Source organism: Pelophylax lessonae, assembly GCF_965119305.1.
Source record: "Pelophylax lessonae genome assembly, chromosome: 8".
Lineage (NCBI taxonomy): Eukaryota > Metazoa > Chordata > Amphibia > Anura > Ranidae > Pelophylax > Pelophylax lessonae.
In genome coordinates, this window is record NC_138775.1 from 278,981,043 (window position 1) to 278,996,955 (window position 15,913).

The window sequence follows — 15,913 nt, forward strand, 5'->3', positions numbered from 1 at the left end:
CGCAACAGTTGGAGAGCCACAGATTCAGCATCCATGTCTGACCATACAATCTCTGTGTAATATGAAGACCTACCTTACCTATCCAATCCATTTTTTCACGAACAGGCAGGCTGTTTTAGGCCCCTTTCACACTTGTGTGACTTCAAAGTCACGCAATTTCACAGCGATTTTTGCCGCAAATTTGTTGACGCGAGTTTGACTGGGCTTGAATGTCTTTGGCCTTAAAATGCTTCAAAATTGTGCCAAAGTAGTGCAGGGACTACTTTGAAGTCGGTGCGACTTCAAGTCGCACAGATATGAACGGTACTGGAAATAATGGAGAACGACCTGTCATGCGATTTTGCAGTCCCAAATCGCATGACAAGTCGCACAAGTGTGAAAGGGGCCTCACTGTGCACTTACTGGCTGTTCCAACAATGATTGTACAGTCAGATTGTAACGTGTGTTGAGCTTTAGCAAAGGTCTTATTTGGCTTTATTTCTTGGCACCATTGTCAGACTCTGGGTCTAAAGCCTCAGATAATGGTGTTTGCATTATACAATCTTATTATACAATTAACCTTCAGTCCCGGTTCACACTATAGCGATGACAGACATTGCATGTGATTCGGAGCGCACTGCTCTGCAAATCACATGCAATGTCTTGTGCGATGCGAATTCAGCCATACAGATTGTATGGCCGATAATGCATCGCATTCAGACAGAACACGCACAGGACCTTTTTTTTGGGTCCGCAGCAGAATCGGATCACATGGTGGTTCACACTAATGCGATCGGATTCATGTCCGAACTGTCAGTTCGCACTGCAATATGCAAACTGATCTGGGGGTGTCGTTAACTTGGTATTGACACCCCCAGCGATTCGCATATTGCAGTGGGAACTGCCTGCGATTTGAATGGGATGCGGGAACCCCGCAGTGGATTTGCAGGGTTTCCGCATCGTATATATGTGAACCTAGCCTTAGATTGACCAAAAACCATATAATATGAGGTTAAGCCTAAACAACGCTATACATTTGTATCCAATCAGGTAGGCCCTTGCACTACATTGCTGAAGGTAAATCAGAAATTGTACAAGAAATGTGTATAAAGCATGGGCAGCTTATGGAAGGAAGGATACCAAGACCAACGACAGAATAAATGCAAAGCCTGGAGGTAGGGCTCAGGTAGATACTACTTGCATGCACATCAGGCTCTGTATAATATAAGCAGGGACTTTGGCTAAGGCTCAGTTACAATGGTATCCTTTGTTGCCAAAATATTCTATTTAACATTAATCTGAATTCGTTTCTCTTTAAAACCACTGGAACAGACTTGCAGAGCCGTGTGCCATTATCATGAAATGTTCCCAATACTCTAAATTCTTTCTGTTAGATTGTGTATAATTGCAGGAAAGAAAAGGGAGGCAAGGGGGTGCAGATTTCTATGAAAGATCATTTCCTGGGATACTAAGGAGGAGGGCTGTAAAGACGAGAGGGAGGAGATTGGTGACATCAGACTCCCAAGATGCACTTGGCTGCCTAGGCAGTTTATGACTAGGAAGCATCGCACATCAGGTTTTGCACACTTTAAAATGTCTGATTATTCTGCTGATTTTATAGTCCCAAGTTTGTATTAGAATGAAGTTATTTTGCTTTAGAATGAAGTTATTTTGCTATAAAACATTTTTATATATTTGTAATGTTAACATTGGTAACAATTAAAGTTATTTCATTTAAAACATTTTTTTTTCTATCTTGTATTGAAATGTTATCCATATAGATTAGATCTGCCTTTTTTTTAAGGAGGGTGCGTTGAGATTTCTTCAGGGATGCCTTGGCAAAATGCCTAAAAATTGCCCCAAAATTGTATACAGGCATACCCCACTTTTAAGTACACAATGGGACCAGAGCATGTATGTAAAACGAAAATGTACTTAAAGTGAAGCAATACCAGGACTATGACATGGTAGATTACCTAGACAAGCTGGCTGGCCACAAATAGGATATGTTGTAGTCCTGGGTCCCCTCTCGGTGCTCTCTAAGTTTGGTATCCCTGTCACTTATGGTTTGGGAGCAGTGCCATGTCAAGCTGACCAAGATTTCCCATAGACGCCAATGTTAAAAACCAGGAATAGTGCCATGCCAAGCTGACCAGGCTGTGTCCATACTCGCGAGTGTACATAAAGTGAGTGTACTTAAAACGGGGTATGCCTGTACAAGCCGGCGTGTGGATGAAGCCTGTCTTTTACTTGCACAAAGTCACAGGGTTTTTATTGTGCACCTAAAAGGAAAACATACAGAGGGGCGCACCAGCCTAGTGCATTACCTTTAAAACAATTTATTAAATTAGACAATATACATATCATCCTCACAAAGTGGATGTGAGATATATAGGCAAGATATGCAATAATCGGTCCACTGGAAATGTCCACTGAGTCCCATCCACAAACGCGGACCGTGATGTGATGTGAAACGTACACTTTTCGGGGGTGTCCCCCCTTCCTCAGAGCTAATTTTGTGGATAAGACTCAGTGGACATTTCCGGTGGACCGATTATTGCATATCTTGCCTATATCTCACATCTACTTTGTGAGTATGATGTGTATATTGTCTAATTTATTAAATTGTTTTAAAAGTAATGCACTAGGCTGGTGCGCCCCTCTGTATGTTTTCTTTCTAGAGTCTAATTTTGGGTTTCCACAACCTGTTGAGAGTGGCAGCACAACTGGAACGACGACCCTAACAGCTGAGTCTCATCTCCAGGAAACGAGTCGCATGACAATCCCTTAAGCACAGGAGCAATTTCTTTCTTTCATTGTCCACCATTACAACCTTCTAGCTGCCGGCATCCTAACGTCATCAATGCCATCATCAGTTAATATAGAGGATGTCAGTCGCCTGCACAGCATCCTTGTTTGACCCTCCCCTGCCCCTCTCCATCGGCATTGTAGTCACATTAGCTGAGTGATGGAGAAAAACAGAGGGAGAAGAGAAACATTGGAACACTAGTCAGTACCAGTTTGCAAAAGTTTGCTTTTCGAAGAATAAATCACCTCTAACGCGGGGTGTCCTACGTGTGTGGATGTTGCTGCATTATGTAAAACTATTAGAATAGTTTTTATATTTTAGAATGGGGTGCCTCTTGACTATCCATCATTTTTAAAGGGTGCCTCGACTGAAAAAAGCTTGAGAAACACTGGATTTGATTGTTCAACTTTCTCAGTAAGAGCTCATACAAGCTACTAGATGATGATTTATACATTTTACAGCTGCTGCTGATTGGCAGTTGATATTTAGGGGTACACAGAAGTTTTCATGTCCCCCTCAACCCTCCCCTACAAAAAAAAAAAACAGACACATTAATTTCACTATCTGGAAAATAGAAATTTCACAAAAAGTTTTTTTTTTTCACCGAAAGAGCTGTTTCCACAAACTGATCAGAGTGATGTTATGTAACCTTTTAATTGTAATTCTTTACAAGTGTCTATAAAGCTGAACTCGTGGCAGTTATATAACCCTAATTCCAAAAAAAGTTGGGATGCTGTGTAAAATCTACATAAAAACTACAAACTATAATATATTTTTATGGAATTTGTATTTTTTTTTTTTTTACTAGTAATGACAAAAATGAAATATTGTGATGGACAAATCTGACACCTTGCTGACACTTTTGACACTTTTTTTGGGACCAGTGACACTAATACAGTGATCAGTGCTAAAAATATCCACTGTCACTGTACTAATGACATTGGCAGGGAAGGGGGGGTTAACATAAGGGGTGATCAAAGGGTTAAATGTGTGCCTAGCTGGTGATTCAGTGTAGTGGGGGAGGTGCTTTTACTAGTGAAAGGCAGGGATCAGTGTTCCTGCTTTACAGTAACACAGGATTCATGCCTTCTGTACTAAGAGAAGGGCAATCTGCCTTGTTTACATAGGCAGACTACCATTCTGTCAGTGTACCGAACACTCAGCAGGTGCCGGCAGACATCGGGTCCTACCACTGGCGGTGGCACGTCCTTGCGCCCATTACCCGGAAGACGCAGGACTGTGTATGTGTGTGTGTGTATATTATATTATATATATATATATATGATTCTGCACAGGGAGGCCGCCCTGTAGCACTAAATATTGCTATGGGGCGGTTGACAAGTGGTTAGAAGTCATTGATTGCCACCATTACCAGTATAGAATTTTTTTTTTTTAAAACAAAAGATGTGTGTGTAATATATATACACACACACAGTATCTCACAAAAGTGAGCACACCCCTCAAATTATAATAAATATTTTATTATATCTTTCTATGTGACAACACTGAAGAAATGACACTTTGCTACAATGTAAAGTAGTGAGTGTACAGCTTGTATAACAGTGTAAATTTGCTGTCTCCTCAAAATAACTCAACACACAGCCATTAATGTCTAAACCGCTGGCAACAAAAGTGAGTACACCCCTAAGTTAAAATGTCCAAATTGGGCCCAAAGTGTCAATATTTTGTGTGGCCACCATTATTTTCCAGCACTACCTTAACCCTCTTGGGCATGGAGTTCACCAGAGCTTCACAGGTTGCCACTGGAGTCCTCTTCCACTCCTCTATGATGACATCACAGAGCTGGTGGATGTTAGAGACCTTTGGCTCCTCCACCTTCCATTTGAGGATGCCCAACAGATGCTCAATAGTGTTTAAGTCTGGAGACATGCTTGGCCAGTCCATCACCTTTACCCTCAGCTTCTTTAGCAAGGCAGTGGTCATCTTGGAGGTGTGTTTGGGGTTATTATCATTTTGGAATACTGCCCTGCGGCCCAGTCTCTGAAGGGAGGGGATCATGCTCTGCTTCAGTATGTCACAGTACATGTTGGCATTCATGGTTCCCTCAATGAACTGTAGCTCCCCAGTGCCAGCAGCACTCATGCAGCCCCAGACCATGACACTCCCCCACCATGCTTGACTGTAGGCAAGACACACTTGTTTTTGCACTCCTCACCTAGTTGCCGCCACACACACTTGACACCATTTGAACCAAATATATTTATCTTGGTCTCATCAGACCACAAGACATGGTTCCAGTAATCCATGTCCTTAGTCTGCTTGTCTTCAATAAACTGTTTGTGGGCTTTCTTGTGCATCATCTTTAGAAGAGGCTTCCTTCTGGGACAACAGCCATGCAGACCAATTTGATGCAATGTGCGGCGTATGGTTTGAGCACTAACAGGCTGACCCCCCACCCCTTTAACCTCTGCAGCAATGCTGGCAGCACTCCTGTGTCTATTTCCCAAAGACAACCTCTAGATATGACGTTGAGCACATGCATTCAACTTCTTTGGTCGACCATGGCGAGGCCTGTTCTGAGAGGAACCTGTCCTGTTAAACCGCTGTATGGTCTTGGCCACCGTGCTGCAGCACAGTTTCAAGGTCTTGGCAATCTTCCTATAGCCTAGGCCATCTTTACGTAGAGCAACAATTCTTTTTTTCAGATTCTCAGAGAGTGCTTTGCCATGAAGTGCCATGTTGAACTTCCAGTGACCAGTCTGAGGGAGTGAGAGCGATAACGCCAAATTTACCACACCTGAGACCTTGTAACACTAATGAGTCACATGACACCAGGGAGGGAAAATGGCTAATTTAGCCCAATTGGCCATTTTAATTTATGGGTGTAATCACTTTTGTTGCCAAAGGTTTAGACATTGATGGCTGTGTGTTGAGCTATTTTGAGGGGACAGCAAATTTACACTGTTATACAAGCTGTACACTCACTACTTTACAATGTAGCAAAGTGTCATTCCTTCAGTGTTGTCACATGAAAAGATATAATAAAATATTTATAAAAATGTGAGGGTTGTATTCACTTTTGTGAGATACTGTGTGTGTGTTTATATACAGTATCTCACAAAAGGGAGTATACTTTTTTGTGGGGCCCTACCCATCCTAGATTTAAATTGGCGATCCTACAACACCCCAGGACGCAGCATGGCCTTGCTTGTCAGGACCCTGGCCCTGACCCAGGCTCACAATTGGTTAATTGCTGATGATACTAATGCCTCTGTAGTCCTAGAGGCAGTCTGTCTAGGCTTGTATGAAACCCTACAAAATCTGCTCTATAGAGGGGTCCAGGCAAATGTAAGGTCTAGGGACTCATTGTCAATGATGTCCAGTGACCACATACCCCACTATGCTTAAATCCCAAACTTTCTGAATTTTCTTCCATACCGGACCCTTCTCTTTGGGCCTCCAAAGAGATCGAGTGTCTTAGTCCGCTTTGCGAAAACGGCACCTTGAGAACTTTCAATTCTTTGAAACAACAATATATTCCTAATTCCCACTTCTTCCAGTTTACAGCTAAGCCATGCGTTTAATGTCCAATTTGGTGCATCCTGGTTATCTCTACATCTGGAGCTAGATGGTGAGGATTGGGAGGACATACAGGAGTATCCCATGTTACAGCTGGTCTTGGCTTGGACCGATTAATCCAATTTAAACTCTTACATAGAATAAACTTTACTCCTCAGCGCTTGCATAGAATTTACCTCTCTGCTCAGTTGAGATGCTCGAGAGCCTTTGTCCGGTGAATTACACTTTCTGGGGTGAGGTGTCACTTTTCATTCTCATACCCACGACAGTCTCGGTACCATTAACTGTAGGCATCTGTATATTGGGATTGGTTGACTCCCTGGCCCCTACTAGGGCGCTTAGAACTCTGTTAGATCTCCTTTTATTTTATGTAAGAAAAGCGATCATCCTTTAGTGGAAATCTCCCATAGCTCCTACCCTGGATTACTTGAAGCCTCTGGTTAATTCTGCCATTCCACTGCACAAATTCACTTATGGGTCTAGGGGTTGCCCGAAAAAGTTCAGAGGTCTGGGACATTTGGCTTAACTCCACTTCTGCTGTTCCCTCCTGGGAACCAAACATGCAGAGTTGAGTTTGTTATGTTATCTTGATGGTATAGTGGGAACTTGCTGGTCTTTTGATATCATGTTATCCTGCTTTTCATTGGGCTAAGGAGTAGGGGGGTAGTTGCCCCTGGAGATGCATCTGCTTTTGATCTTGACCAGCGGTATCCAAACTGCAGCCCGGGGGCCGGATGCGGCCATTTGCATGCTTTTACCCCTCCCTTGGGGCATTATTCCCCCCCACCATCAGCAACTGTGGGGCATAACTCTTGCTACTGACACCAACAATGGGGCACTAATCCTCCCACTAATGCAAACGATGGAACACACTTCCTCCCACTGATACCAATGATGGGGCACTATTCCTCCCATTGATACCAATGATGAAGCACCATTCCTCCCACTGATACCAATGATGGACCATTATTTCTTCCACTGACACCAATGATGGGGCACTATTCCAACCACAGATACCAATGACTGGGCACTATTTCTCCCACTAATACCAACAATGAAGCACTTTTCCCCCATTTATATCAATGACAGAGCACTATTTCACCCACTGACACCAATGATGGGGGCACTATTCCTCCCACTAATACCAATGACGGGTCTCTATGCCTTCCATTGATACCAATGATGGACCATTATTCCTCCCACTGACACCAATGATGGGGCACTATTCCTTCCACTAATACCAATGATGGGGCACTATTCCTTCCACTAATACCAATGATGGGATACTATTCCTCTCACTGACACCAATGATGGGGCACTATTCCTTCCACTAATACCAACGATGGGACACTATTCCTCCCATTGATACCAATAATGGGGCACTATTCCACCCACTGACACCAGTGATGGGGGCACTATTCCTCCAACTAATACCAATGATGTGGCTCTATTCCTCTCAATGATACCAACGATGGGGCACTATTCCACCCACTGACACTAGTGATGGGGCACTATTCCTCCACTCATACCAATGAATGGGCTCTATTCCTCTCACTGATACCAATAATTGAGCACTATTCCTCCTACTTATACCAACAATGGGACACTATTTCTTCCATTGATACCAATGATGGGGCACTATTCCTCCCACTGATACCAATGATGGGGCACTATTACTCCCCTAATACCAATGATGGGTCATTGTTTACTCCCACTGACACCAGGACATTTTCTTATCCTACTGGCCACAGTCTGGCCCCATAAAATTTGAAGGATAGTAAACTGGCCCTTTGTTTATTACGTTTGGAGACCCCTGATCTTGACCACTTGGTTTCGTTCTTGTATGAAAGGGTGTATCGAGTGGCTTTAGGAATCATTAAGGTGTTATGTTTCTTTTCTTTTGATTTGGAACCCCACTGACAGCCTTAACAACCAGCTAATGTCAAAGATGCCGGTGGCGGTCGGCTCCCAAAAATTTGCATCTAAACCGTATTTAAACCACAGCTGCTTTGGAAATTCTCAGTGAAAACCGAGGGGAAATTTGCACCGGTCATGTGTGAACCTAGCCTAAAGGCAGCTGGGTTAGTGTACAGTGCTGTCCACCTACCCCTGCAGTTTTTACATCATCGTGACCCCTCTAGTGCCTGCCGCATACTAAGTCCAAAGTTGCCTCTACATAAAACCAATAGTACAATGTCTGTGCAATACCTGACCCTCTAAGGCACAACGCTACATAGACTCTGTGCCTGCCAAGGCAGTTTCCTCTTGTGCATTCTCAGTATAGGAGTTGCAAACCTCAGCCAGGGATTGTGTGATTTACCAGCCGTTAGGATGGAGTTATAACTTGTTCCAGTGACAAATACGAACCATTCATCAGGACCCCGGAGCACCTTAACCTTGCCCGGGAAAAGTCAGAGAGATACAGCCCTTCCCGGCCCCCCGACCCCTTGTCAGCTGCAGCCTTGTCGCTGAAAACTTATGGAAAGAGAGTTTGGAAATAGCTGGAAGTTTTGTCGATTCCAGCACTTTAACACAAAATTCAATATTTATCTCCTCTGGCTTTTGTGTTCAAGAACTGGCCCAGAATTTACGGCCCGCTCCTGAGATGAGAGATGTGCCGGGAGCCAGTTTTATAAAACGTGCTGTTTAACACTTTGCAAACATTGCGCCGCACTCTGTAAATTTCAGCCAAGCAATTTAACCATTGGCAAAGCATGCTTTCTATAATGCAAGAGGGTTAACATGTCCTACTGCCTAAAGCCGAACTCCACTCCGATATGAAAAGCTCCAACTAATGTAGCTCTGTTCTCATTAAAATGTCATTAGACTTATTTTCTAAATGCAGGCAGTTTACGTACCACTTGTACAGTAGAGCTAAGAGAGGAGAAGAAAGAAGCAGCATAATGCACCAGTCAGTTGTGCTGCAAGGAGCATGCTGATAGGAGGAGAGAGCAAAAAGATTAGTCTGCACCTTCTCCTTTTTCTGTGGGGTTAGGAACCTGCAAGTGAAAGTAAAACTGCAGCAGAGAAAGAACAGGCCCCCTCCCCTGCTAGATGGGGTTGTTATGTGTGGCAGAGCTGTGTAAATCTCAAGACTGAATGAACAAAAATAGAAATTCTTTGGTTTGTAAAACACCTTCCCTATGTTGATTTACCTATTTGCCTGGAGTTCAGGTGTAAAGAACGTATTTATAGTAGTTTATTAGTATTTTCTATTTTTAAGGCAGAACTATATTAAAAATTGCATTTTTAATGTCTTTCTTGTCCATTGAGAGCCACGGGAATTCTTAAACCTTCAGCCTATACTGCTTCATGGAGAAGGATTGGATACTGGCAAACAAAACTATAGGCTGGCCCAGGGTATGAGGCTCTGAGGAAGAGGCACGGCCTCGAAACGCGCCAGCCCTTCGTCTTCACGAGACATTGGACTTATAATAAGGAATTGATATGCTGGATTATATCGCATGTTTGTGAGTAGCTGATTTTTAACACTTTTTCATTAAAAGCCCACTGAGGATAATGCGCTAGGCTGGTGCGCCCTTTTCTTTGTTTTTATTTCCAGGCTATAACCCCTCCTACTCCCAGCATGCGTCTGCTATTTGCTGGTGTCCTGTATGCCTTTTTTTCAGCTCTAATTTAAAGGCTAACTTGTGATTTTCCTTTTTTTCTTTTCTTCTTCTTCAAATCCCTTTCAAACACTGCTGCTGGTATTCCCAATTGACTTCCAATGAACAGGCATGGTCATCCATTGCCTGGTTTCAAACTGTACAACATCCAGGCCCTGCTGGATTAAACGTTATGGGAGGAGCCTGGAAGTGACCCTTGGGGACTAGACTCCACGTGGGCGCTTTCCAGACTGGTTCTGCATATGTTAGCTGTGGAGTGCTTTCTAGGTCCAGAGCTGCTAGCGTTGTATTTGTGCTTTTCCTGTCTTTGAAGACTGTGGGTGGGCCATTCGAGCTGGGCATCAGGAGTTTTTAAAATTTTATTGGTAGCTGACAGCTTCCCGCTGCTATTGCCCTATATGTTGCTTACTGCACTGCTGCTGCAACACATCGGTTTCTAGACCCAGGGGGTATTCCCACTGTTCCTGGAGCTTCCAGTACGCTCTCTACTAACAGGTTGAGGACTACTTGCAGCGGTGCCCTCATAGTGGAGAAGTCTGTAGGTTGTAATCCTGCTACCCTCTAGTATTGGAGTGTCTTCCCTCATCAGAGTCCCTCCTCCCTAAAAGAAATCCAACCACTGCGGCCATTAATCGTCAAATCATTGAGAGGAACAGATATCTGTGGCATTAAACTTTAGCTGTGATGGCCTGTTAGAAGGCTCACAGCGTATTCCTCACATTAGTCCATTGCGTACGTATTCGCAGGGCTCTTTGGCTAAAGTACTGGACTGCAGAACTTTCCTGCACGAATGGATTGATCCACATGGCCTTTGATGGACATCGTCTCTTTAAACTGGCTATGGGTGGCATCATCAAGGATGCTACTGGAGGCTAAAGCACTCTTCTTCCCCAGCAGAAGCATAAGGAGCAGACTTCTAAGTTGCCTCCATCAGGACCTGCTAAGAAGTGTTCTTTTTATTCCAACTCCTCCTCCGTTTCCACATTGTGACCCCTCCAAGGGCAGTCCTCCTCTGGCCAGCAAGATTGGCACTTCAAGGCTGCCACACTGACAAGCCAGCCATGATATCAACTTATGGTCAACCTTTCCAGAGTAAGGGAATGCCTATTGACCTTTGTGGCCTCCTGGATGTCTTGAATCCTTGATGCCTGGGTGCTAGAGGTGTAGTTAATGGGCTACAGCTGTCCCCTTTTCGGTTTCTAACATCAAACCTCCCTGTTTCTCCTCAGCAGCTTGTTGATCTTTATTGGGTGCTCTCTGGACTTTTGGACCAATGAGTCATAGCCCCACTCCATGCTGTAGTACGGTTTTGGAAGTTTTACTTCAACATTTTTACTGTCCCAAAACCCAAAGGGGACATTCGTCCAATCATTGACCTCAAGGACTTGAATGTTTATACTTGGGCCCAAAAATTTCAGATATAATCTACGAGATCTATTATTGCTTCCCTTCACCAGGTAGATTTCTTGGCTTTAGTTGACAGGATGCCTACTTACATGTGCCCATCTTTCCAGCTCACCACCTTTTTTTTTGTTTTGCTGTAGGGCCTCTGCACTACCAGTTGAGGGCCTTTTCATTCATCCTGTCTTCTGCACCTCAGGTCACCAAGGTACTTGCTCTAGTTAGCTCTGTTGCCCCCTTCGGGGGAATTCCATTGTGGGATACTTGGAAGACCCCTTGTTGTAGGAACATTCACCGAGAGATCTGCCCTTTCTATTCTGTTTGAGAACACACTCTGATTAGGACCTTTGTGCGGGGGAGGGGGGGGGATTCATGTGGGCCCCCCTGTCCAAAATGCTTTGACTTCTGGGAATTTGATTCTCATTCTTTTAGTACTTCAGAAGCCACCATTTGACTTATTTAGACACATTTCTCTCACTACTCTGACCTGCAAAGTTGTATTCCTTGTGGCCATCACATCAGCTTGGTAAGCATCTAAAGCTGGTGGCTCTATCCTGCAAGGAACTCTTTTTGGCCTTGCACAAAGTCAAGGTAGTGTCGAGGCCCAGGACTTACTTTCTTCCCAAGGTAGTCTCTGTTTTCCACCTTAACCAGGACATTGTTTTCCCATCCCTCTGTCTGGCTTCAGTTCACCAAAAGGACATTTCCCTCCATCGTTTGGATGTGGTTCAGTCTGTGTGAGGCTTTCGGCCACTGCATCCTTCATGAAGACGGATTCCTTTTTTTGTCATCCCAGTTGGGCCAAAGAAGGGAGACCTAGCTTCTCATTCCACCTTTTTAAGGTGTCTGACACAGATCATCTCTCAGGTTTATGGTCGTAAGTATTAATATCTCACCTTTCCAGTTAAGGCCCATTTTAGTTGGCTTTTTGGCCTAGATTTCAACTGCTTCCTGGTCTTCTGTTCATATGTTCTCGAAGTTCTATCAGGATATTTCCTTCTCATCTGATGCCAGCTTTGGGTGTAGGGTCCTTCAGGTGGCTCTTTGCCCGTAGACAGTCCCCAGTTTTTGTTGTTTACATGGGCCTGATAGCAGTTGTTTTGTTGGTTTCCCACCCCTCAGTCAAACTATTCTTGGACGTTCTGAAGATTTAAGACGTCTAGTGTCCATCAATCCATAGGAAAGAAAATAGGATTTTTGTACTCTTACATCCTGCTTTGCAGTTGCTGGCATTGATGGCTTTTGAACGCCAGGTGCTGATGGATAGAGGTTTATCTGAGTCGGTAAATCCAATGTTGTTAAAAGCTAGGAAATCTACTTCTAGGAAGATCTACCATCGTACGTGGAAGACGGACATTGTGTAGTGTGAGTCTCTTGAGGTTCATCCTCGCTCCTTCTCGTGGCTCGGATCTTGACCTTCATTCAAAGTTGAACAGAAATTGGCCTTGAGTACCATCAAGGGCCAGGTGTTGGCTTTTGTGGTCTTCTTCCAATGACCCTTGGCCACACACTCCCTGGTGCATACCTTTCGTTGGTTCTTCCAGTGTGGTTTCCATTGCCACTTTGGTACCTCAATTTGATGCTTTCGCTCCTCCAGAAGCCTCTCTTTAAAAATCTTCATGAGATTCCCTTGCTTACCCTGTCTCCGAAGGTGGCTTTTTTGGTGGCTATCACGCGTGCAGGGTGTCGAAACTGGTGGCGTTATCCTGTCGTTCACCTTACTTGGGGATTCACAGAGATAAGGTGGTTCTTCGCCCCTGTCCGTCGTTCCTCCCAAAGGTTATCTCTGATTTTCATTTGAATGAAGATATTGTGTTGCCTTACCTGTGTCCCAGGCCAAAACATCCGAAGGAAATTTCCTTGCATGCCTTGGATGTGGTCTGGGCAATTAGGTTGTACCGGAGTCTTTAAGGAAGTCAGACTCAGTATTTGTGTTTACGGATGGGCCTCGGAAAGGGTTGTCCGCTCCCTCCTTGACCGTTTCCAGATGGATCAAACAGAGGGTTATTCAGACCTATTCAATCAAGGGTCAGATTCCTCCTTTCCCTGTCAGGGCGCACTCTACTCGGCACTTAGTGCCTCCTGGGGCTTCTGTCATCAGGCGCCAGTGACACAGGTTTGCAAGGCGGCCACCTGCTCGTCGGTACACACTTTCACAAAGTTCTATAAAGTGGATGTGTTGGCGGATGCTTCTTTTGGCTGCAAGGTTTTGCAGGCTGATGTTTAAAGGAACTGATCCTCTTTGAGGGTGTATTGTTTTTTTCAGGTGGGCTCCAGTTGTTTTTGTTTGGTTGAGCTCCTGTTGCCTGGTTGGCTACTGTTTAGCCTTGGGAATTTTTTTTCGCTGTTCCCACCCCTCATGTTTAACACTGCTTTGGGACGTCCCAATGGTCATGAAGATCAGGAGCTGTGTCTGTCAAGAGAAAGCGAAAATGGGATTTTTTACTTACTGTAAAATCCATTTCTCTGATGTTCATTGATGGACACAGCACCCACCCCTCTTTGGAGTTGTAATTCTTCTGACGCTGCTTGTAACAAAACTGAGTACCTATAGCAGAGAGAGAGAGTGTATACCCCTTGGGAATGCCCATAGGCATAGCCAGACTTTTTTTCTGCCTAGTGTCCTACTCCTGTAGGGGGCAGTATAACCCAATGGTCATGAAGATCAGGAGCTTTGTCCGTCACTGATCATCAGAGAAATGGATTTTACGGTAAGTCAAGAATCCCATTATTGTGAACTGATTTGCTGCCAGTATTACAAAAAAGTGTATTCACCTCACCTTAAATAATATCAATATAAATCCTCAGTTTAAATTATTAATGTAATAGTTATGTGACAGAATCCGCAAACAATGTTAGTGAACATCTAAACATACATATCCAAAAAAAAATATTTAAAAAATTCAAGACTCCTTCTAGTGAATGATCCAAATACTTGTGCGAACTGTTCAGAGAAAATATATAGTGAATCGATAAATCTACATAATGTCCAAAATGATGAAAGACATCCAAGAAAGATGAATAAATCCTTATAATGAGTGTTCTTGCCACCTCTGTGTGTAACGATCAACTTAAATCAAACAGGTGCTCATGTAATCCACCACCAGTGTTCACTATCAGCTCACCTCCAACTTTGACTCCTGTTTCACCAGAATGTCAAAATTTGCCGTTCCCATTTGGGGATGTATGCAGATCTGTATGTGTGGATGGATATCCTTGGGCGTTTCACAGCCCAGCAATCTCTCCTTAATGCGGTGCTCTCATTTAATCGGCCATATAAAACAAAACATATACCATCTAGTGCTCTCCGTAAGAACTAATTTATTATCATAAAATCTAAAAATAGCCCACTCACTAGGGTTGCCACCTCAACCCTTTAATCCAGGACACACAATAATTACACAGGTTCTGTGGCTGATTAAAGTGGTAATTAAACTCACTTGGTGCCTTATGTGCATTATATCAGCCTCAGAACCTGTGTAATTCATATGTGTCCTGGATTAAAGGGATGAGGTGGCAACCCTACTCACATAAAACAGCACTGCAAGCCACGCCAGCTGTATTAAGCACAATCCTATATCCACCGGCTTACCGCCGTCTGGTAGTTAATGGTGGCATCAGCTGTTAGCTCCTAACTCCAAACGCGTTGTGTCTTCCAATAAACTTCTTCAGTGGGGTGGAGCTTAACTGTCAGGGAAGAACTTTGAGCATAACTGGCAAATATGCCAATGCCCAAGATGGCCGTGCTAATGCACGCATGCGTGTTAGCAATAGGTACGCGATGGTGCATGCATTGGTGTTTGCCGCGGTGCGTGCTAATTAGTGCCAATTACCAGCATTCACTGCCTATATAAACTCAGCACTGGCTATTATTCTTTGCTGGATTATCTTCAGCTAGTACCTGTGTTCCTTGTGCCTTGAACTTCAACTTGATTACCCGTTACCGACCTAGCTATCCTTAACCTGCTCTGGCTTATCTCCTGGCTCTGAACCTGGCTTGCTTTACGGACTTTCTCCTGTCTGCTCCTGATTGACTCCTCGTGTTTGACCCTGGCTTGATCCCGACTACTCTACCTGCCTCTGTTCCCGATTGACCTCCCGTGTTTGACCCTCGGTCTGGCAACTGACCTTGATTGCATTGACCTGCCTACACTTCCAGTGATCCAGTGGCAGAGACCACCTTATCCACTACGGATTTGATTCCTGAAGTAACTACACCTGCAGGCAACCCGTGCACCTTTGGGCACAGTACCCTCTGTCACCATCTCCAGGGGTGCTCTGCACTCAGTCGCTAGGGGAGCCCTCTTGTCACCTCAGACACCCACCTGGTTCCTGACATTAACTTTGACGTATCCAATATTTAAATCAATGAGGAGATCGATTTCACAGCAACCCACCCTGCTTCACATCCCCTGACATGCAAACAGGAGCAGGTATTCGGCGACATTCAGACCAAATTTGGCCATCGTGATTCTAAGGGAAATCTGACATATACTGAACAAAATTATAAACGCAACACTTGTTATTGCCCCCATTTTTCATGAGCTGAACTCAAAGA